We start from the raw sequence: 24134 nt of genomic DNA, 5'->3' as shown, positions 1-24134 counted from the left end.
GGTTGCTAAAGAGTGATGATGGCAGGGCTGGAGTGCATATGTGCATGTGTGTGCATAAGTGTTGCATGCATGTGTGTGCACACATGTTTGATGACTAGGGTCCCAGGACTGGGAGTGGTAAATTCTCAGTGACTCCTTCTAAGCTGGGCAAAGGGCAGTGGCAAGTCCTTCCTGCACTGTCACTCCCCCCTTGGCTGTGCTGGGTCTGAAGCAGTGCCCGAGAGACCTGGCTGCCCTCCCAAACCAACTCCCTGAGCTGAAACAGGCTGGGGAACAAGTCCGGGAGAGAGGTCACCAGGTGTGGCCCGCAGTGAGCCGCAGGGGTCCTGGACTTGAAGAGGAAGTCTTGTTTTCAGCAACCTCGGGAGGGGCAGGTGCCTGGAGGAGATGGTGAGGACCTGCTGTCCGGAAGGGGCACAGTGTCCCACTGATTTACAAGCAGCAATTTCCTCTCCTGTCTCTGGCCTTACATGGACCTCACAGGGCCAACCCCAGGGGCCTCATCTGCAGCAATGTCTGGAAAACATGTATTTATGAAGTACCTATATTTTTATACTGAATATGTAGCTTCTGAAACAAAATAGTTCATGTTATGTTTCACCTAAAATCACCTCATGTCCTGCCAATGGTAGCTGCCAGTCTTTGAAAAACCTTGGCTTGAGTTTCGGGTGAAGGAGAAAGGGCAGAGTGCAGGCCACACTCACAAGCTAACACTCCTCTTGCCAGGCTGGGAACTGGCTGAGGACAGAGGCTGTGTCTCGCTCTGTGTCCAGCACACGGTAGGTGCTCAGGGCGGCATGGTATGGGGAGAGGAAGGAGCACAGCTTCTCTTGTAGATCAGAGTTCAAAACTGGCTGTGTTTTTACTGTCTGTGCAATTCAGGGGAAGCGAATTTGTCTTGGTTTTCCAGTTTGTACAGTGTGATAACATCTATCTTACAGTGTCAGGGAAGCTAACTGGGATGGTATACCCAGTACCTGGCACAGAGCAAACTCTTAATAGATGCCAGTGTCCTTCCTTTTTCTCTCCTGATATTTGATGAACCAATTTATACCACACTGTTAGTGAGGAAATAGGTCTCCTCCATTCTTGAGGGAATCAGCACTTAACCTCAAGGATGAATCTCCAGGAATGAGACCACAGGTGGTGCAGACAGCTGAGGGCACTCAGGCTGCAGTCCTGAGCAGCAGTCCCCTTCTGGGGCCGGAGTCTCCATTCTCAGCCTGGGGCCAGCACCTGCTGCCTGGAGGACATGTTAAAATGAGCAGTGCCTGCCTCCGGGATTGCAATCTCAGTTCCTCCAGGGACTGGGCAGGGAGTGAACTTGAACACAGGACTGAACTGAGACAATAGAGAGTGGTGGTGTTTGTGGCCCACTGGAGAGGAGGTACATGGCAATAATGCTCCCATGGAAGCAGCAACCCGCTACTGGCTAAACGAACAGATCTGACCAGGCCACAGGGCCTCTGGTCGGCAAACCTGCAAAGGGCTGTTCCACCAGGGAAAATATTCACACTATTTAACCACGGGAATCCCGGTTATGAGACTTCAGTAGCTCCTCATTTCAAGTCTCTCCACCCCCTAAAACTCTGGGGAGAGAGAGGAATGGACTTCCCCTGGGCCCCAGAGCTCGACACTGCGGCTTCCTCTCAGTCATTTCACACCTGGTCTGTGTGGGATCCTTGGCGTGTGCGGGTTGCTTCCTCTGAACTTGGAGGGGCCTCTTCTAATCTAAAGTGGCCTGGCCTGGCCTGCCCGCAAGTCAGTCTGCCGGTGGCAGTTTCCAGCTGAGGCTCCTGGAGCTCAGCCTTGGGGGTCTGAAGCCTTTTTTCTGTTCCTGCCGTTTGAGCTCAGGCCTGCCAGTCACTGGAGGGAGGGCGAGCTGGGCAGGGGTGGCAGGAGCAGGCTGGTGTGTGACCTTCTCTGAAAGTTGGCTTAATCTGGGCAAGGAGTATTTGTGTGTTCCATGAGAGGAGAGGTCAGGGGTGTTACCTGAGTCACACACAACGGTGAGGACAGACTCAGGGTGGGAACACGGCTGCCCTCCTCCCTGACACCTACTCTGCTGCTCCCTACTGGGAGCTTGGGTGTGACTGGGCACATCAGTGTCTGTAAATACTGAAAGAGGACAGGGAGCTGTAAAAACAGGAGAGGGGACGGTGAGCACTGGCAGCTTGGTGAGAGACCCCTGGTTCAAGATTCAGAGTGCACGTTGATCAGGTATTAATAATATGTATTTCACAAAGTCCACATCACCACCTATGATAGCCCAATGGGTTGATCACTGGAAGTCAGAGGGTAGAGCACCCACACGGAAGCAGTCAGACAGCTCAGAGGACGGGGTCTGCAGGCCATGCAGTCTGGTCTCTCCGCGAGGTTTACTCACATGAAAAGACTACTGTGCTAGATGGAAAGAGACCTAAGGACCGTTACTACCAGATGCAGTTTGTGGTCCAGGATTGGATACCAGTTGGATGAATCGGCTGATCAGTTTGGCTGTTACACGACATGAAATTTATTAAAATGAAAAGGCGACTGCTGGCTGAACAAAGGAGGTTGGGAAACTCTGTAGCAGGCAAATCCAGATTGAAGGACATTCTACAACACAACGGACTGGGCCATTCAGAGTGTTAATATCCTAAAGGACAAAAATAGTGGAGGAAGTGTTACAGTGAAGGACACAAGAGACGTGACAAGTTAGTGCAATAAGTGACCTTTGACTGGATCCAGACTTTAAAGGGAATCACAGGTCCCTCTCCAGGAGATCAGGAGGTGTGTCCCCAACCACAGAGGGTGGCCAGCAGCTGGCACCTAGAGCTGCTCCATCGAGAGAGCTTCCTGCCCCCAGGCCAGGCCCTCCCCAGGGCAGCCCTGTGGAGTGACTGGCTCCATACAGGACACGCTGTTGGGCAGTTCTCCTTCCAGAGTTTCCCCGTAGAGTAGAAAGAGGCTTTGCCAGGACTGTGAAGTTCAACTTCTTCCTCTGCCTGATCCTGCTTCCGCCTGCTCCCTTTCACAGGTGTAAGATGCCTGATAAGCATCTTGTGCCCCAAACTCCTCGATATGTATGGTTTCTAAAGAACTCAACCTGTGACTAACTATAAAGGTCAGTATTGGGTGATTAGGGAACTATGGGCTATATATTAGTTAATAGTATTATATTAGTGTTAAATTTTGTGAGTGTGGTAATTGTATGGCAGTGGTGTAGGTGACTATCCTTGTTCTTAGGAGAAATGCTAAGGTATTTAGGGGGGAAGGGTTGTGCTGTGTGCAACTTACTCCGTATGGTTAACATGTATTTATATATCTGCATTGCTATATTTATCTATATAGATCTCACTAACTAGATATCTGTATACAGAGGCATACATTATCTACATCTGGATATCGGTATGGGAGACAGAGACAAAACAAATGTAGCAAAATGGTGCCAACTTATGACTCTAGATGAATTTCTTACAGATCCTTGTTATATTAGTTCTTCAAGTTACTGAAGGTTTGAAAGTTTTTCAAAACAAAAGTTGAGAGAAAGAATCAACGTGAAATGTGACTTCACTTCGGTAAAAACAATTCATGTACAAATCTGCTGTTGTTTTTGTTCAGTTGCTCACTCGTGTCCGACTCTTTGCGACCCCATGGACTGTGGCATGCCAGGCTTCCCTGTCCTTCACCATCTCCCGGAGCCTACTCAAACTCATGTCCATTGAATGGGTGATGCCATCTAATGATCTTGTCCTGTCGTCCCCTTCTCCCCCCACCTTCAATCTTTCCCAGCGTCAGGGTCTTCTAGTCAGTCAGCTCTTCACATTAGGTGGCCAAAGGATTGGAGCTTCAGCTTCAGCATCAATTCTTCCAATGGATATTCAGGATTGATTTCCTTTAGGATGGACTGGTTTGATCTTCTTGCAGTACAAGGAACTCTCCAGAGTCTTCTCCAACACCACAGTTCAAAAGCATCAATCCTTCGGTGCTCAGGCTTCTTTATGGTTCAACTCTCACAGCCATACATGACTACTGGAAAAACCATAGTTTTGACTAGACAGACCTTTGTCGGCAAAGTAATGTCTCCACTTTTTAATATGCTGTCTAGGTTTGTTGTAGTTTTTCCGTACATGGAAAAAAATCTGGAAGGCTACACACTAAAGAGCTAGAGTGGTAATCTCAGAGTGGTTGGACATGTGTAGTCTTCACTTTTGCTTGTCAACATTTTCATTTGCTAAAACTCACGTTTTGCTTATGTAATGAATGATTATTAAGATAATTCATAAAGGCCTATGGTAGAGATAAAGGTGAGCCTCCCTCTGGTCCAAGAGGGCAGTGCCTTGGAGAAGGGGGCCAACTCCTCCTTACCTCCAGTGAGTGAGATTAAAATCTCAATAGTGTCCCTTCCTCCACTGGCTGTTTCAGCCTCCGACTGAAATGATACTGGCTTAAAAAAATGGGATCATTTGATGGGAGACGACCACTGGGCACCAGATGGGGCTGACCTGCTGGTGGATATGCTGGGCTGGCTGTTGGTTCAGGGCACCCAGAGTCTGTTTATGGCCACCAGCCATGTGACATTTTCACTTTCCAGTGCTGTGCTGGCATGGGGGGAAACGTGTGAGTATTACTTTGAGTTACATCTAAAATTGAATTTCCCACCCTTCTTGAGTGTCATTGTGCAACTATCAGTTCTGATATTTTTGTAACCTTTGTTTTTTAAAAAAGTTTTTTCCATTTGGTCACATTACTTTCAGTCTGAACCAGTTTTCTCAGTAAGACACGTTTTAAGGGAAGATTATATTTAAATGTTCCCTGTGGAAGACTGACTTCCTCAGAACTCCCCTCTTTGTGGCCCAAGGCCCACCTGGCGGGCTCAGGTGAGCTGGCACCACCCTTAAGGAAAGGACTCGGGGAGGGCCTAGGGCTGGGTCTCTCTGCCAGGGAGTCAGGAGGAGGCAGGATCAGCATCTGCATAAGGAGAAAAGTCTGAGGGAAGAGAGGTGGAAACGGGAGACAAATTGGCTAATGGAGGTTAAAATCAGGCCAGAGGAAGGGGTGGAGGTGGACGCCTAAATTGAGTTCCAGTGCTGGGGCGGCCTCTCAAGCTTGAGTTCCACCCTCTCAGTCTGGGCACCTCACCCCTTTCTTTGGCCAGGGCTGCTTGGAGACTGGCTGGCTCAGGTGAGGAGAAATTTCTGTTTTTGTGGGCCAGCCCTGGGAGCAATCATCAATCAGTCGGCAAAATTTTCCCACCTCCATCTTGTTTGCTAGGTGCTGGGATGAAGCTTTCTTCAAGACTCAGCTGAACTTCTCTAACACCTTAAGGCACCGCCCCAGGAAGTGTCTCCTCTGCCGGGCCCACAGTCCTATCTCCAGCTGTCTTGGGACATCCTGAGTGAAAGCTTAGGCCCCTTTAAGGAGGGGAACATGTTCGCTCATGCTTTCCTTTAAGCCTTGTGCAACAATGTATTTTGTCCAAGAACTGGCCTTTCTTTAGGTCGCAGAACTAATAATCACACAGCACAATGTCTTACTCATGGAAATGCTTTTCTTGGGCTCTGTGTTAATGATTATAATTGTAACAAATCTTGACTGGGAACCTGTTTCTCAAGCCTCAGATCCCTGATTACATGGCAACAGTATATCTAGCCGAGGGACATTGCCGGAACTGTTCTCCCTGGCTAATCTTGTGCCAAAGTTATCTCAGGATGCATGCCTTGGGAAAGTTCTGCTGGAACTCTTACAACCTTGAGGTATTCTTTTTATCTATTCTCAGCAGCCAGTTGAGAAGTATACAGGCCCCGCTTAAACTAGTGAGGCAGGTGCTCTCCTGTCCCCTTCTGATATCTATGTCAGAGCTTTTTCTCTCATTTTCACTTTAAATAAAAATCTACACAAAGCTCTGAGTGACTGAAACTGTCTTTGGTTCTGGAGTTGCATCTTCAGCGACCACGAATCGTGCAGCACCACTCACCGTAAGCTGTCACTAACTGACACCCGAATGTGGCTGTTTCACATTCAAGGGAACACCACGAGGACACACGAGGTCCTGTGGGATCATGGGCTCTGGCTTGGGCCTCAGTAGAAGGGTGTTGGGGCTTCCCAGGTGGCGCTAGTGGTAAAGAACCCGCCTGCCAATGCAGGAGACTTAAGAGACGTGGGTTCAATCCCTGGTAGGGAAGATCCCCTGGAGGAGGGCATGGTAACCCACTCGTATTCTTGCCTGGAGAATCCCATGGACAGGGGAGCCTGACAGGCTACAGTGCATAGGGTCTCAAAGAGTCAGACAAGACTGAAGCGACTGCACGTGTGGCAGTGCTCAGCACAGATCGTGGCACTCAGTGGGACTAAGTGATTATTAATTTGTCAGAGCAAAATTATATTATTCAAACAGAGTTGTATCTTTTAGGGTTCTTTGGTTACAAGCAAGAGAGACTGACTTTGGCGAACTTAAGCAAACTGAGGGAAAAGTGGAAGGAGCAGTCTTTGGGTCAGATGGGAAGGAGCACAGCTCTGGGGCTGTGACATCAGAAACAGTGACGTGTCCCCATGAGCAAGCATGCGCTTCATCTGTCCTCAGTCCTTCTAACACTCTGCTCAGGAGGGACAGGCCCTATTGACACTGTGCCCTGGCAAGGGGTTGTTCCCCAGAGGAAAGGGTGCAGATGGAGGCAGGGCAGTGTCCATGATGCTCACACTCTCTGCCTCAGCTTGGCTGAGTGGCAGCCTCTCCTGCGTCAGCTGGGCTGTCTCACCTGGTCTCTGTCAGCCCTTCCTTCACCCCAGGTGGTTGTCCTCGTCCCATGCCTTGGACTCTGTGCCTGGAACTTGTTGGCTTCCTGGACCATCTGATCTGGTTCCTTTCTGTTTTGGATTCTGCATCCATGGATCCAGTCTTTTCACCTAACTTAGTTCCAGAAACTGGTCCCCTTGCTTGCCTGGGAAGTGTTAGTTTCTCAGTTGTACCTGACTCTTTGCAACCCCATGGACTGTAGCCCACCAGGCTTTTCAGTCCATGGGATTCTCCAGGCAATACTGGAGTAGGTTGCCCTTTCCTTCACCAGGGACTCTTCCCGACCCAGGGATCAAACGTGAGTCTCCTGAATTGCAGGCAGATTCTTTACCATCTGAGCCACCAGGGAAGCCTGGGAGTGGAGGTCAGACAAAGATCCCAGGAAATCTGAGCTGTCAGCAGCCACAGATATGATCTAGGACTGAGGCCCAGAGCTAGGGAAAGAAAGTTTGTCAGGGTTTGGAAGTGAGTTCAGAGCAGATTCACAGCCATAGCCCAAGTGCCACTGTTTTCTGCACAAGGTGCTTTTAATTATGGAAGTAATATACACTCATGAAAAGAAATCTAGAAAATATATGAAAGTAAAAAGCACCCATTCCAATAACCCACCCATTCGTTGCTTAACCTCCAGTCTTTTTGACATCTAGTTCACCTGAGAGGCAATGTGGAAAACTGATTGAGAGAATGGGCTCTGGAAGTCCTTACACAGTCAGGTAGGAGCTGTGTGGCCTCTGAATGTTGATTAACCTCTTTAAGCTTCAGTTATATCACCTGTGAAACAGAGGTGTGAAGAAAAGACAGAGTAAAGTTTATAACAGAGTAAGCACTTAATAAATCTTAGTAAGTGCTCAATAAATACTAAAGTTTGCCCTGATCTTATGCTTTTTCCATGCCTCTCTCTCAACCCTTTCCCTGAATTTCCTTAGGCAACTTCTCATCTCAATTCTGGGCTTCTGGGTTACCATCCATTTGTCTTGGGAATAATTTTTTTTACCAACCGCATGCCCTAAGTAGTAAATGAAGCATCCAGGACATTATTTAATGCCATTTGTGTGGGAAGTGTGGGGAAGATAAAAGACAAAAAGCACCTAAGAGCAGATAGAGCATCATGTTGTACCACAGCCACTCAGCATGTCTGCTCTGCTCTCCCAGTAAAAGCACCCACACACCCTTTTCCTTTAGGAAAGTCTCCTCCTACTCCAGGTGAGGGTGTCCATGCACACCACGAGGCAGGCAAGTGACCAAGACCGAGCCCATTAGAATATGCTGACCCACTGGCTTCAGGAAGTGGTACAATAATCAGCCCGTGACATTCCTTCCTGGGACATTTTTACCTTTGAAACAAAGGTGCTGAGAGAATGTAAGCATGTACTTGCCATATGCAGGAAGCCTGCTTACAGGAAGAGAGAATGAGATTAACACTGGGAAGCAGCTGTGTGTAGAGACGGAAGTGTCAGGTCCCAGGTTGCTGCCTCTGAAGCCCGGGTTCCTGCAGAACTTCTGTATTATGCACGTTTTCCTATATTCTTCCCATCCATGTGAGTCATATAAATTTCCATTTTTTACTTAACTGATTTATATCAGGCTGTGTTATATCCAAGTCAGAGTCCTGACTAATACAATTGCTTTCTTTGTAAAGGTGTGAAGGTGGTTGTGTGCTCAATTGTAAAACTTTGCCCATTCTGTTGGTTGAGAAGGAACAGTCTCCCCAGTGGGGTAGCACTCCCAACATAATGACCAAGATCAAAGAAGCCCCAACTTTGAGGGGCTAGGGCTCATTGTTTTCCTATTCAAAGCTCTCTGGAGATACACTCTGTCTTATTGATTGCTGATGTGATCTGCAGCATTCACTCCATCAAGCAGAATTTGAGTCTCTCAAGTGTTTGGAGTTATTTGAAGAAACGAATCCTTTCATCTCTTCTGGCTTCCTTGGCACTTGCTCTATTCCCTTTCATCTCCAGCTCAGCACTATGAAAAGGTGTGATGGTGTGAGATCCTAGATTCTGGATGTGTATGAAAGTATATAAGCATATTCTGAGCAATCAGAATTAATAATGTGGCACCCACATTCTACTCCCTTTATCATCACAGAATTTTTTAAAAAACATGCCTGGGTGAGTGAGACCTTCCAAGGAGGCTTGTGCAGTCCTTCCTGCCTGGAGGAGCTACAAGAAGAGGGCTGCTCACAGTTACTCAAACACAAAGCAGGCTCCTTGTTCATTGCCAGCTTCAGGAATCCCTCTGTGATCCAAGTCTTCCTATTGTTCGGAAAGTCTGCCTACCTTCTGATCAGGTTGTCCTTCTCCTCCTCCTTCCAAAAACTGCCCAGAGCACTACAAGAAGCCTTCTGGCTTAATTCCTTTCAGTGCTGATAAATCTGGGATTTGTTATTTCTTACATGTGCCCTTTTATTTGAGTTCTCAGTACAGTACTAGTAGAAAAGAACAGTGTGTCCTATGAACGTCACAGAAAAAACAAGGAGTAAGGGGTTCAAGGGCAGTTTAATAGATTCTGGGGTTTGTCTAGTATTTCATCATCAAGTTGAGCAAACAGAGCTGCAAAGAATATACTTGTGGTGTGAATTTTCTAGGACAGAAAGGCTGAGAGAGGGTGACCAATTTAAGGTTTTTAGTTTCACAAAATTTGTAAGAAGAAATAAAAGATTTTTTCCTACCCTCTATTTCATTTACCTTTGCTCTAATCTTTATTATTATTTTCTCTTTGCTACCTTTGGGTTTAGTTTGTTCTTCTTTTTCTAGCTTCTTGAGGTGTAAAGTTAGGTAGTTGATCTGAGATCCTTTTCAATGTAAGCTTTTATGGCTATAAACTTCCCTCTTAGCACTGCTTCCGTTGCATCTCATACGTTTTGGTAGGTTGTACTCTCATTTTCGTTTGTCTCAAGACATTTTATAATTTCTCTTGTGATTTCTTCTTTGACCCTTTGGTTGTTTAACAGTGTGTTGTTTAATCTGTACATATCTGTAGATTTTCCAGCTATTGATTTTTAGTTTCATTGTATTGTGGTTAGAAAAGATTGTTTGCATGATTTCAAGCCTCTTTAATTGGTTAAGAGTTGTTTTGTGGCCTAGTAAGTGGTCTATTCTGGAAAAAGTTCTGTGTATACTTGAGATGTGTATTTGCTATTGTTAATGACAGAGGTTCCCTCCTTGACTAAATTTTATTCAGTCTCCTCTAAGATCTCTAGGCCCCAACTTGGCATCTGTCCTTGTCAGGTCTGCATCACCTGCTTGTCTCAAGAATCATTCTGAGCTAGTTTAGAGAAAACCTTCCATCCTTGATATCTGATCACTCTCAATCTCTGATCAAATTCCTCACATCTGCACCATTTTCCAGATGATGTCTTATCACCTTACCCTGCCCTCACAAAGAATCCTGTTTAAGTCTGTTTAACTAGGCCTTCTCCTTGATGTTTTAGTAATTTTTCATCCACTGAGCCTCAACCTACTCCATAGTTACAAATCACCACTATATCATGCTGTATTTGGAGTTGAGCCCAGTTCTACACTGAAGTCTCTTTTCCTCTATTGTAACAGTTCCTAATAAAATGTGTGTTTAACTACTTTAATAATTGTCAGATTCTGTGTTTCTTTAATATAGGGAAGTAGGTTTTTTGAATATTCACATAGATAAACAATAATGTGCAGTGCCCAGCCTTTTGGCTTGATTTATTGGCATTTGCAAATGTAAATGATACTGTGACAAGTTTACTACAGACCAAGTCAGTTAGTCATATTTAAACACAAAAGTAACCAAGACTTCCAACTGATGCTTTGCTGGGCCTCTCTAGAGATCCACAGGGTCAGCAGAGGTTGTGGACTCCACCAGAATGCAGATTAAGTGAAAAGTAGAAAAATCTTAAAAGTAGTCAGAAAAAAGAGGCTCATTATATACAGAAATACTGAATGACCACAGACTTCCTGTCAAAAACAATACAAGCCAGAAGACAATAATAATCCATCTTTAAAATGCTAAAAGACAAGGAGAATCAGTCAACTTAGAATTATTACATAGCCAGCAAACTTATTTTCCAAAATACTGATTTTTAGACAAGTAAATGCTATGAGATGTAGTATGAATGGCATAGGAAATTCTTCAGGCAGATGAAAAATGATATTAGACAGACATTTGGATCTTTAAAAAGGAAGAAAGAGTGTAGGAGATAGCAAATATGTGGGTAAATACAAGAGATTTCCCTTTCTGAAAAGAATTTTAAAAACATGATTGATTAAGCTGAAGTAATAATAATGTATTGTGGGCCTTACTGAGATAAAATGTATAATAATAAGAGTAGACAAGATGAAATGGGGAAATAAATGCTTCTGGTGTCAGGTTGACATTAGGTCTGAAATGAAATAAAATTATTTGAAGATAGACTGTATAAATTAACAACGTATATTGTAAACCTTAGAGCAAGCCATTAAAAAATGGCAAAGCTGTAATAGCTAATAAGGTATTGTGTGTGTGTTAAGTCACTTTGGTTGCGTCCGACTCTTTGCGACCCTATGGCTGTAGCCCACCAGGCTCTTCTGTCTATGGGATTCTCTAGGCAAGAATACTGGAGTGGGTTGCCATGTCCTCCTCCAGGGGATCTTCCCTACCCAGGGATCGAACCTGCATCTTTTACATCTCTTGCATTGGCAGGCAGGGTCAAGATAAAAAAGGAATAATGGTGGGGAAAAACCTAAAACAAAAGAAATCAGTTCAGTTCAGTCACTCAGTCATGTCTGACTCTTTGCGACCCCATGAACCGCAGCATGCCAGGCCTCCCTGTCCATCACCAACTACCGGAGTCCACCCAAACCCATGTTCATTGAATCGGTGATGCCATCCAACCATCTCATCATCTGTTGTCCCCTTCTCCTGCCTTCAACCCCTCCCAGCATCAGGGTCTTTTCAAATGAGTCAGCTCTTCGCATCAGGTGGCCAAAGTATTGGAGTTTCAGCTTTAGCATCATTCCTTCCAATGAACACCCAGGACTGATCTCCTTGCAGTCCAATTGACTCTCAAGAGTCTTCTCCAACACCACAGTTCAAAAGCATCAATTGTTTGGTGCTCAGCTTTCTTTTGGAGAAGGCAATGGCACCCCACTCCAGTACTCTTGCCTGGAAAATCCCATGGATGGAGGAGCCTGGTAGGCTGCAGTCCATGGGGTCCCTAAGAGTCGAATACAACTGAGTGACTTCACTTTCACTTTTCACTTTCATGCATTGGAGAAGGAAATGGCAACCCACTCCAGAGTTCTTGCCTGGAGAATCCCAGGGATGGGGGAGTCTGGTGGGCTGCTGTTTATGGAATCGCACAGAGTCGGACACGACTGAAGCGACTTAACAGCAACAGCAGCAGCTTTCTTTATAGTCCAACTTTCACATTCATACATAACCACTGGAAAAACCATAGCCTTGTCTAGACGGACCTTTGTTGACAAAGTAATGGCTCTGCTTTTTAATATGCTGTCTAGGTTGGTCATAACTTTCCTTCCAAGGAGTAAGTGTCTTTTAATTTCATGGCTGCAATCACCATCTGCAGTGATTTTGGAGCCTAAAAAAATAAAGTCTGACACTGTTTCCACTGTTTCCCCATCTATTTCCCATGAAGTGATGGGACCAGATGCCATGATCTTCGTTTTCTGAATGTTGAGCTTTAAGCCAACTTTTGCACTCTCCTCTTTCACTTTCAAGTGGCTCTTTAGTTCTTCTTCACTTTCTGCCATAAGGGTGGTGTCATTTGCATATCTAAGGTTATTGATATTTCTGGAAATCTTGAATCCAGCTTGTGCTTCTTCCAACCCAGCGTTTCTCATGATGTTCTCTGTACAGAAGTTAAATAAGCAGGGTGACAATATACAGCTTTGACGTACTCCTTTTCCTATTTGGAACCAGTCTGTTGTTCCATGTCCAGTTCTAACTGTTGCTTCTGGAGCTGCACACAGGTTTCTCAAGAGGCAGGTCAGGTGGTCTGGTATTCCCATCTCTTGAAGAATTTTCCACAGTTTATTGTGATCCACACAGTCAAAGGCTTTGGCATAGTCAATAAAGTAGAAATAGATGTTTCTCTGGAACTCTCTTGCTTTATACATGATCCAGCAGATGTTGGCAATTTGATCTCTGGTTCCTCTGCCTTTTTTAAAACCAGCTTGAACATCTGGAAATTCATGGTTCATGTATTGCTGAATCCTGGCTTGGAGAATTTTGAGCATTACTTTACTAGCATGTGAGATGAGTGCAGTTGTGTGGGAGTTTGAGCGTTCTTTGGCATTGCCTTTCTTTGGGATTGGAATGAAAACTGACCTTTTCCAGTCCTGTGGCCACTGCTGAGTTTTCCAAATTTGCTGACATATTGAGTGCAGCACTTTCATGGCATCATCTTTTAGGGTTTGAAATAGCTCAACTGGAATTCCATCACCTCCACTAGCTTTTTTTGTAGTGATGCTTTCTAAGGCCCACTTGACTTCACATTCCAGGATGCCTGGCTCTAGGTGAGTGATCACACCATCGTGATTATCTGGGTCATGAAGATCTTTTTTGTACAGTTCTTCTGTGTATTCTTGCCGCCTCTTCTCAATATCTTCTGCTTCTGTTAGGTCCATACCATTTCTGTCCTTATTGAGCCCATCTTTGCATGAAATGTTCCCTTGGTATCTCTGGTTTTCTTGAAGAGATCTCTAGTCTTCCCTATTCTATTATTTTCCTCTATTTCTTTGCACTGATCACTGAGGAAGGCTTTTTTCTCTCTTCTTGCTATTCTTTGGAACTCTGCATTCAAATAGGTATATCTTGCCTTTTCTCCTTGCTTTTCGCTTCTCTTTTCACAGCTATTTGTAAGGCCTCCTCAGACAGCTGTTTTGCCTTTTTGCATTTCTTTTTCTTGGGGATGGTCTTGATCCCTGTCTTCTGTAGAATGTCATGAACCTCTGTCGATAGTTCATCAGGCACTCTGTCTACCAGATCTAGTCCCTTAAATCTATTTCTGACTTCCACTGAAATCAGAAAAAGAGAAAAATAATAAAGAGGATATGGGACAGATGGGCCACACAGGAAATTAGCAAGATGGTAAATTAAAACTTAACCACAAAAAATTACATTGTATGTAAATGGTCTACACTGCCAGGGTTACAATGTAGAGGACGACAGTGGTTATGTTGTCAGGCACAAAGTGGAGAGCTTTATAATAATTCAACAAGAAGACAATCTTAAATGAGTACACTTACAAGGGAACTTCAAAATACATGAAGCAAAACCAGACAGAAGTGAACGGGGCAATAGGTAAGTCTTAGGTTACAATTTGAGATTTCAAAACACCTATCTTAATAATTGACTGAAAAGCAATAGATATGATGTAATGAAGATTATAACCATCTAATTATTTGTTTAGACCATTACACATATGTGTATATATAATCAGCCTCTTTTTCTGATTGCTTTTAAGATTTAGAATATACCCACAACTACAGAACATATATCCTTTTAAATTTCACATGAAATGTTTACCAAGAGAGACGTATGCTGGGCCATAAAGTGAGTTTTTAAAAATTAAAATGACAGAGATCATACAAGATGTGTTTTTTAACCACAGAAGAATTAAATTGGAAATCAGTAGTAGAAACATCACTAATAATAGAAAAGTCTAAAATCAATGATCTAATCTTCCACCTTAAGAAACTAGAAAGATAACAAAATAAACCCAAATTAAATAGAAAGAAGAAAACAAGAGTACAGAAATAGAAATCAATGAAACTAGAAAATGGACAAATAAGAGAGAAAATAAAATAAACCAAAGGCTGGGCCTTGGTAAACATGAAGAAAGTTGTAAACCTTTAACTGGACTGATTAAAACAAAGGAGAAAAGATGCAAATTACTATTATCAAGAAGGAAGGAAGAGACATCCCAGCAGATTCTACAGATATTTAAAGAATAATAAGAAAATGTTATGCCAAAAAATCAACAACCTAAAGTACTTAAATTCCTTGAATTCTAGAGCTGACTTAAGAAGAAACAAGAAATTAAATAACCTTATCTCAATTAAAAAAAATAAATTTCCCATTAAAAATCTTTGAACAAATAAAACATCAGGCAGGATGGCTCCACTAGTGAATTCTATCAAACATTTAAGGATGAATAACACTAATTCCGGAGAAGGCAATGGCACCCCACTCTAGTACTCTTGCCTGGAAAATCCCATGGATGGAGGAGCCTTGTGGGCTGCAGTCCATGGGGTCGCTACCAGTCTGACACGACTGAGTGACTTCACTTTCACTTATCACTTTCATGCACTGGAAAAGGAAATGGCAACCCACTCCAGTGTTCTTGCCGGGAGAATCCCAGGGATGGCGGAGCCTCGTGGGCTGCCGTCTATGGAGTTGCACAGAGTTGGACACGACTGAAGCGACTTAGCAGCAGCAGCAGCAGCAGCAACACTAATTCTATGTAATTAGAACATGCAGAAGAAAGTAAATTACTTCCCAACTCATATCATGAGGCTTAAAACAAACATTCCGCATAAATACAGATGCAAAAACTTCTTAACAAGTATTAGAAATTAAATCTAGCTGTATGTGCAAAGTATAATATATTGTAACCAAGTAAACATGTCCCAGGAATGCAAAGTTGGTTTAACATTTGAAAAATCAAGCAATGTCATTTATCATATAAAAAGAGGAGAAACATGATCATCTCAATGGATGCTGAGAAAATATTTAATAAAATTCAACACCTATATATACGAAATCTCATAGCAAACTAGGTATAAAAGGAATTTCCTCAACTTGATAAAAGGCATCTATGAAAAATGTATATCTAAATAAAATTAAATGCTGATAAAGACTGAATGCTTTCTTCCTAAGATGAAAACCATTAACAGGATATCCAGTCTCAACATTTCTATTTCAATCTTACTGATGGTCCTAGCCAGTGTAATAAGGCAGGAAAAAGATAAAATGACATGATCTAGAATTGCTTTTACTCACAGATGTTATGTTTGTATACATAAAAAATCAAGAGGAATCTATAAAATACCACTAGGATGAGTTTTACAAGATTGTTACAAAGTTAGTACACAAAAATCAACTGCATTTCTATTGAGCAGCAGCAATCAACTGAAAGTTTAGATAACGGGATCCATGAACACAGAATATGAACTATTCTGTTTAAAATACTTATAGAAAAAAAGAATAAAAACCAGAAAATTTTATAATACATGCATCTGACTTAGGACTTATATTTGGGATATATGTATGTTTGTGTGTATACATATATATTACATATAATAAAACTATCTAATTAAAATATTGGCAAAATATTTATATAAAAGCTGACTAAAGAAGATATGCAAGTGTTTGTAAAGATGCAAACATCAATTGTCATTAGGGAGATACCAATTAAAACAGTGTGATATCATCCCCATTAGCATGGTTAAAATTAAAATGGCTAATCATTATAGTGTTCATGTGCATGTACAGCAGATGGAACACTCATATATTGTTGGTGAGGCTGTAAAATGGTGCAGCAATTTTGGGAAAACAGTTTGCCAATTTCTTTAAATGTTCAATGTGAACTTACATATGATCTAGCAATCCTATCCTTTGATACTGTGTTTAAGTTTCTTCAGTCATGTCCGACTCTTTGCAACCCTATGGACAGCAACCTGCCAGGCTGCTCTGTCCATGGGATTCTCTAGGCAAGACTACTGGAGTGGGTTGCCATTTCCTCCTTCAGGGGACCTTCCTGACCCAGGGATCGAACCCATCTCTTACATCTCTTGCATTGGCAGGCAGGTTTTTTTGTTTTTTACCACTAGTGTCATCCTGGAAACTCCCTTTGACACTGACCGAGATATAAACATATGCATCCACAGAAAGATTTGTGCATGAATGTATACAGAGGCATTCTTCATAATGGCCAAAAATTGAAATCAATACATTCATCAAAAAAAGAATAAATGAATTGGGGCATAGTCAACTCTGGAATACTACTAAGTAATAAAAAGTATTCACCAAGAAGGCAATGGCACCCCACTCCAGTACTCTTGCCTGGAGAATCCCATGGACGGAGGAGCCTGGTAGGACTCCAGTGATCTTGCCTGGAGAATCCCAGGGATGGGGGAGCCTGGTGGGCTGCTGTCTATGGGGTTGCACAGAGTCGGACACGACTGAAGCAACTTAGCAGCAGCAGCAGCAAGATATATATAACAACATAGATGAATGGGAATAACATTATTTTGAATTAAAAAAATGTACACACACAAGAATATTTAACACATAATTCTATTTATATGAAACTCTAGGAAATATGAATCAACACTATGGTGACAGAAAGTAAATCAGTGTTAGTAGGGGTTAGGAGACAGGGCTCAAGGGAGTCTTTTGGGATGAGAACAAAGGTTTTATTTATTTTTGGCCACACTGAGTGGCTTGTGGGATCTTAGTTCCCCAACCAGGGATCAAACTGAAGCCCTTGGCAGTGAAAGCCCACGTCTTAACCAGTGGTCCACCAGCAAATTCCTAACAAAAAGGTTTTATATATTGACTGGAATGGTGGCTATATGGGTGCATATATTTATGAAAACTCACCCAACTAGACACAAATCGTATGCTTTTTATTGAATATAAATTATATTTTAGTAAAAAAGAATTTTATAATTTTTTTGAAAATCCCAATATGCAAAATTAATCTAAATTTATCCTGGTTGAAAGTACTCTGGGAGTATCTCAGAGAAGCAAAATGCAAATCTTTTTTGGAGGAAATATACCTCACACCAGCCTTCATCAAATTCCTAGAGATACAATGCCTTTTCGTAGATGCACTGACAATAAAAAGAAAATTAACAATCACCCAAGCAAACCAACTACTATTTGCATTAGTCAACAGAGGCAACAAGAACCCTCAAGAAATTTAGGTAGTGGAACTGTGGAATACAGAATATAAAATATGTATGAAATTGTTAAAAAGAGAAAAGAGAATAAAAACAAAGGAAAAGAAAAAGATACCATAAAAGGAGCAGGTCTATTTAGAAAAAAACTAAATAGAATTTCTAGAAATAAGCAATATAATCAAGTTAAGGACTCATTGGAACCCAAGAAAACCAACTACCATGAGTTAAACAGAAGATAGATATGGCTAAATAGAATATGTAGCACATGGAAAATATGAAGAACTGGGAGTACTAAGAGATTAAGAGACAAAGAATTTTCTATAAATGATAAAAACATATATGTTCAGATTCAAGAAGCCCACATATTATAAAAATAATACAAAAATGAATCCATATGTAGACATAATGCATCACAGTGATGGCAAAATACTGGAGAATATTATAAAATTAGTTAAGAGGGAAAGGGCTTCCCTTCTGGTTCAGCTGGTAAAGAATCCACCTGCAATGCGGGAGACCTGGGTTTGATCCCTGGGTTGGGAAGATCCCCTGGAGAAGGGAAAGGCCACCACTCCAGTATTCTGGCCTGGAGAATTCCATGGACTTGTATAGTCCATGAGGTTGCAAAGAGTCAGACACGACTGAGTGACTTTCACTTTACTTCACGTAAGAGGCAAAAGACAGGTTATACTGATAGATAAAGGAATTTAGATTTAGAAAGGAAGCCAGATACTCACAAAATAAACAGAGAGAAAATTACTGTCAATATCAATTTTATACCCGGATAAATTATACAAATCATGAGGAAGAAGTTGATTTTTCTTTTAGAAAAGTAAAAATCGGACAGATTACTAGGCAGAGTGTCAGTAAATAACTTCAAAAGGAAAGCAGAAGGGAAGTGATTCCAGTGGTAAGGTCTGGGATGCAAGAAGATATGAAGAGCAAATGAATCAGGAGGCATGGAGAGAAGTCTGTTCACTATAAAAATTGGTCACTATGGACCATTTTTTTGAGACATAAAGAACAGCACAGAAATAAAATAACATGCAACATGGAAAAGGAGTGATGCAGATAAGGCAGACTCTTGTTCTTTTCAGAAAGACAGCAGAAATATAATTTTAGACTTACATACACATGAGAAAGTGTGAATGTTAACCACAAAAGTGAGAAATAGAATATGTAACTTTTTAAAGAAAAGTTTTTAATTAGATTCTTCACAAGACAATGAAGAACTGAAGAAGTGACCAGAGCAGGAAGCTTTTATTTATTATTAAATATTTACCTAGCTATTTATTTCACCACTTTCTCTGGGGGCTCAGATGGTAAAGAACTTGCCTGCATTGCAAGGAGACCCAGGTTTAATCCCTGGGTTGGGAAGATTCCCATGGAATGGGAAATGGCTACTCATTCCGGTATTCTTGCCTGGAGAATCCCATAAACAGAGGAGCCTGGTGGGCTACTGTCCATGGGATCACAAAGAGGCAGACATGACTGAGCAACTAAGCTTCCTCTATTTATTTTTCTTTGGCTGTGCTGCATTGTGCAGCGTGTGGGATCTTAGTTCCCAACCAGGGATCACACCCACAGCCCCTGCATTGGCGGTGGGGAGTCCTAACCACAGGACCACCAGGGAGTCCCCTGAGTATGCAACTTCTAACTAATAATATACATAGTACATGTATAATACATACACAGTATGCATAAACACCCAGTTCAGCACCTCTGGGGGATGAGGTAGGAAGGAAGGAAATAAAACCGGGAGGGCGTTAAGCAGTGTTCTGGGCATGTAGGTGCTCACTATTCTTCACCTCTTTTCAGAAGTCTGAAACATTTCTTTTTCTTAATCGAAACATAGTTGATTTACAATATTACTTTCACGTGTACAACAAAGTGATTCAAAGTTTTAAATTTTGTACTCCACTTAAAGTTATTATAAAATATCGGCTATATTCCCTGCACTGTACAACATATCCTCGGAGCTTACTTTATACATAGTAGTTTGTACCTCTTTATCCCTTACCTGTCACGCCCCTTCCCTATCCCTCTCTCCACTGGAAACCACTAGTTTGTTCTCTGTATCTGGGAGCGTGTTTCTGTTATATTTTTACTTTTTAGATTCCACATATAGGTGATAAGATAGAGTACTTGTCTTTCTCTGGCTTATTTCACTAAGCATCATACCTTCCATACCAATGATGAGTTTGATGCTGCTGCTGCTGCTAAGTCGCTTCAGTCGTGTCCGACTCTGTGTGACCCCATAGAAGGCAGCCCACCAGGCTCCCCCATCTCTGGGATTCTCCAGGCAAGAACACTGGAGTGGGTTGCCATTTCCTTCTCCAATGCAGGAAAGTGAAAAGTGAAAGTGAAGTTGCTCAGTCGTGTCCGACTCTAGCGACCCCATGGACTGCAGCCTACCAGGCTCCTCTGTCCATGGGATTTTCTAGGCAAAAGTACTGGAGTGGGGTGCCATTGAGTTTGATAGGTTCATCCATATCATTGCAAATGGCAAAATTTAATTCTTTTTTATGGCTGAGTAGGTGAAGTATTTCTTCAACATAGAATTCAACAGCTTTTAGTTATTTTTTAAAAGCCCTTCAGTCTCTTTATAGCAGTGGTTCTTACCTGTGTTGATTTTGACTCCTCTTTCCAGGGGACACTTGGGCATACCTGGAGACACTTTTGATTGTCACAAATGGGGGTGGTGTTATTGGAACCTAGGTCAGGGACACAGCTAAACATCCTATAACACACAGAGTGGTTCCCCTACAATGAAGGATCATGTGGCCCAAAACGTTAACAGTATTGAGTTTGAGAAATCCCATTCTTCAGGATAAGAAAGGTCATTTTTTCAAAATTAGATTTTATCACTCTTCTTTCTAATTAAAAGGAAATGGAACTCCATTTTGAAAATGATGAGAACCAGAAATGTGATCACATGGTGATGTCATTCACAATACTTCTGACATCTCTATTTTCAGAAGGTAAAATTGCTTGATAACTTCTTCAGGAAAAAACTTCATAAGTAGGCAGTATGATTAATGTTTTAAAGTGTCAAAAATGAACTTGCCTTTGGTTGATTGATAAAGTTCCATGAACATAGCAACAATGACCACGGTTTGCTTTTGACTGAAGTTTCTTTATGAGACAAAGTTTCCATGAAATAGTTAATTGCTTTCAGTTGCTCCATATCCAAGAAAGAGAAAAAAAGGTAACTTGAGAAAGCAGCTTTTTTCTCTACTTGTTTTCTGGCTACCGTTACATTAGTATTCGACAGTGGTATTGTACAAAATTCTGGGGCTGCTACTGAGACGTTGTCATTAAATTCCAACTTTACACACCTGGCATGCTGCCAAATGCAGTTCAGTGTGTAGATTACAGTCCAACAAATCAATACTCTAGAATTGTAGGTTTATGTCTGCCTGTAATTAAAAAGTATGCAAGCGCTTTCTTTGCCTATCTGATGAGAGGAAGAGAAACGAGCTGTTTTTCTAGGGTGGAGAGGTGAAAGTGTCAGCCTGAAACAGAAGTATTGGGACACTCCTGGCAGTCCAGTGGTTGGGACTCTGCCTCCAATGTAGGAGGTGTGGGTTCAACTGGTCGGGGAACTAGGACCCCACATGTTGTGTGACATGGCTGACACATGATACATGTTGCATGACAAACTATATATATATTTACATGTGTAAAATATATGTAAATATTAAAAAATATATTTATATATTTATAAAATAATAGAAGCATTCCCTGGCACATCCTTTAAGACGTGGCTTTTGATAAAGGCAGTCGCTCTGTACACCTCTCAGCCTAGCACTGATCTGTACCAATCAGAGAAGTTCCCTCATTTTCATGGACAAACTTTGGGAGTTTCTTCAGAGAACCTGGTTTGGTGTTGTAGTATTTCCTCAAAAAATCTGTGAGTGTGGGTAATGGGAAGATAAAACCAAACACTGTATCCTCACGAAAGGAGGGAGCTATAGCAGGAGAGGGGAGTTTTTGGACAGCGTGTGTGTGGTAGATTACTTTAAACCACAGGCTCCTAGCAGAAAGGTAGGCCCTTTTCCCAATCCTGCAGAAAAAGCCATACAACTTCAAGCCTAGTCAGTGTCTGCCATCTAGCAATTAAGAACGGCAAACGGGAAGACTAGATTCATTTGGTGCCTCTCTTGCAGAGATTAGGGTAAAACGTCAAGCTTCCAAAGCAACAGGTACTACCCTATTTCTGGAGGCTAAGGTCTGACGCATTCACATTAGAAAAGGATTTAGGACATAATTCTACCCACTGGGCAAAACAAAATCAGCAATAGCAGCTTCCAATTCAAAGGAAATATTTATACACAGATACAATAAAAGATACAATTTTATCTTTGTAGCAGGTAGCTGTGGCTGGCTGTCAGCCAGATGTGAAAACAATTTCACAAAGAAAAAACTTTGTGGAGTTGGTCTGGCCTTTCCATCATTTTGACCAGAGTGGGGAAAAAAAAAAAAAAAAGAGTATTCTCTTCCAGGAAATCAGTTTATTTTTCATCACAACAGAAAAATCTCTGTATAGAAATGTTTTGGTTATATTTCTCAATTTGGGTTGTAGGGTGGCTCTGGACATGAAAGATTTATTTCTTAGTGCAGTCCCCTCCAACTTTTTTTCAAAGTTTCAAAGTGGGGCTCCACTGCTCTTCTTAGTCAGTTTTCCCAAGGATCACATTTGCAAGTGGGCTAATGATACTAACTCTGCAGTCTAGGAAACTGAGTGTGAATATGATTGGAAATATGAAAGATTTTGATTAAATTATTGGACTACTATATAGACGTTGAATAGAATTTTATCCTTTATTCATTTTAAGATAGATTCACCTTACTCAAAGGAGACTTGATGAGTGATTTAAAAGGGACACTATTTTCAAGAGTTAGGGTTTAATGTAATTTTATTTACATTTCAAATGCAGAATCAAATTGCAGTATCTTCTGCCATACTTGAGAGGGAATGGATCTAAGTTTTTTTACTGGTGGTTGGGAGGCTAAAATGGCTGACTTGTACTCATGCAAGAGGAAGACCAGCTCTCCTCATTCCATGATGCCAGGTTTAAGATGTGCCCACTGCACTGATAGTTCTTACACAAACATAAAACATCATGCTAGATTTCATCAATACTTTTACCCCAGGAGTGAAAATTGGGAACCGCCACTGTCTTTTCCAGCTTCGTATTATCTATGGCTGCGTAACAAATTACCTCTAAGTTTAGCAGCTTAATACAAGACTTATTTATCTCGGGTTTCTGAGTAATTTGGGTGTGGATCAAGGTCCCACACAAGCTATAATCAAAGTGTTGTCTGTGGTCATCTCAAGGCTCTAGTGAGGGGAGGATCCCCTTCCTGACCCATCACATGTTGCTGGCAGGATTCAGTTCTTTGCATGTGGTTAGACTGGGGGACTCTGCTGTTGCCAGGAAACCCCGGTTTCCTGTCACATGGACCTCTCCACAGAGCATCTCAGAACATGGCAACTGGCTTCCATCAGAGCAGGAAAGCATGACAGAAATAGAAGGCAAGCAAGACAGAAGACAAAGTCTTTCTGTCACCTAATCTCGGAAGAGACATGTCACTTTTGCCATATTCTATTCATTAGAAGCAGGTCACTAGCTCCAGCTCCCGTTCAAGGAGAGGGGACGATACAGGATTGTGAATACTAGGAAGCAAGGATCCATGGGAGCCACCTTAGAAGGTTTTTTCTCCTATCACAAGGTTTTTTTTAATATTAAAAACTGATTGAGAATGCAAGGCTGCTTTCAGACAATGAATGCGAAAGGCGGAGGCCATACATTTGAGTTAGTTGCAGCGAGTACTTGTGCACATTTTCGGAGCTAAATTGTCCTTGGGGCATGACACATAACAGACTGACAAAACTATTTTTGGGTTCAAAACCTGTGAACGCTTCTCCAAAACACGGCTTAATACAAAGCTTAATACAAATCCCAGATGAAGTCATCAATGGAAGCATTGAACACGATTTGAAAAGCATGGTTCAATATCGAGATTTTTGATGGAAATTCCTTCTAGCAAACAGCAGATACTCCAAATATTTCAAGAAGGAATGTACCAGCTCAGTGACCTGCAGGCACCAGATGTTACAGAGTATGACAAAGCTTGGAGAGTGAGACAACTTTTAGATAAAAGCTGTTTCCTGATCCTAAATAACACTAAAATTGCTCTGTGACTATTTGCAGTGATAACTACCCTTCTTTTCTTCTTCTTTGGCTCCTTGATCTGTGTGACTGCACAACTCAAGAGGTTTTGCCTTCCTTTGCTTTCTCCTCAGGGTGCCCCTTTCATGAGACCCACACCCCCATCCTCACTAAGCTGTGGCCACTACTGACGCATCCTGTCCCTCAACAGACAGCGTGTTCTGACAGCCCACTGTACTACGAAAGACCTCACGGTCACTGCAGTGACTGGAGGCAGCAGCCTGGATCCTGCAG

The 24134-nt window shown here is 42.2% G+C and overlaps 1 long non-coding RNA gene across 2 annotated transcripts; it reads left to right on the top strand.

Annotated features, from left to right (window-relative positions):
- The first annotated feature begins 610 nt into the window (after positions 1-610).
- LOC113875378 lies at positions 611-24134 on the top strand. 2 transcript variants are annotated; one of them, XR_003506231.1, is made up of 4 exons: positions 611-779; positions 3020-3106; positions 20552-20645; positions 23975-24134. It is a non-coding gene; the product is annotated as an uncharacterized LOC113875378 (long non-coding RNA). The 2 variants fall into 2 exon arrangements; XR_003506230.1 differs by lacking the exon at positions 20552-20645 and having other exon boundaries at positions 616-779.

This window comes from Bos indicus x Bos taurus, chromosome 18, assembly GCF_003369695.1.
Source record: "Bos indicus x Bos taurus breed Angus x Brahman F1 hybrid chromosome 18, Bos_hybrid_MaternalHap_v2.0, whole genome shotgun sequence".
NCBI lineage: Eukaryota > Metazoa > Chordata > Mammalia > Artiodactyla > Bovidae > Bos > Bos indicus x Bos taurus.
Note: the sequence above shows the minus strand (reverse complement) of the source record. Positions and strands in the feature narration are given on the sequence as shown.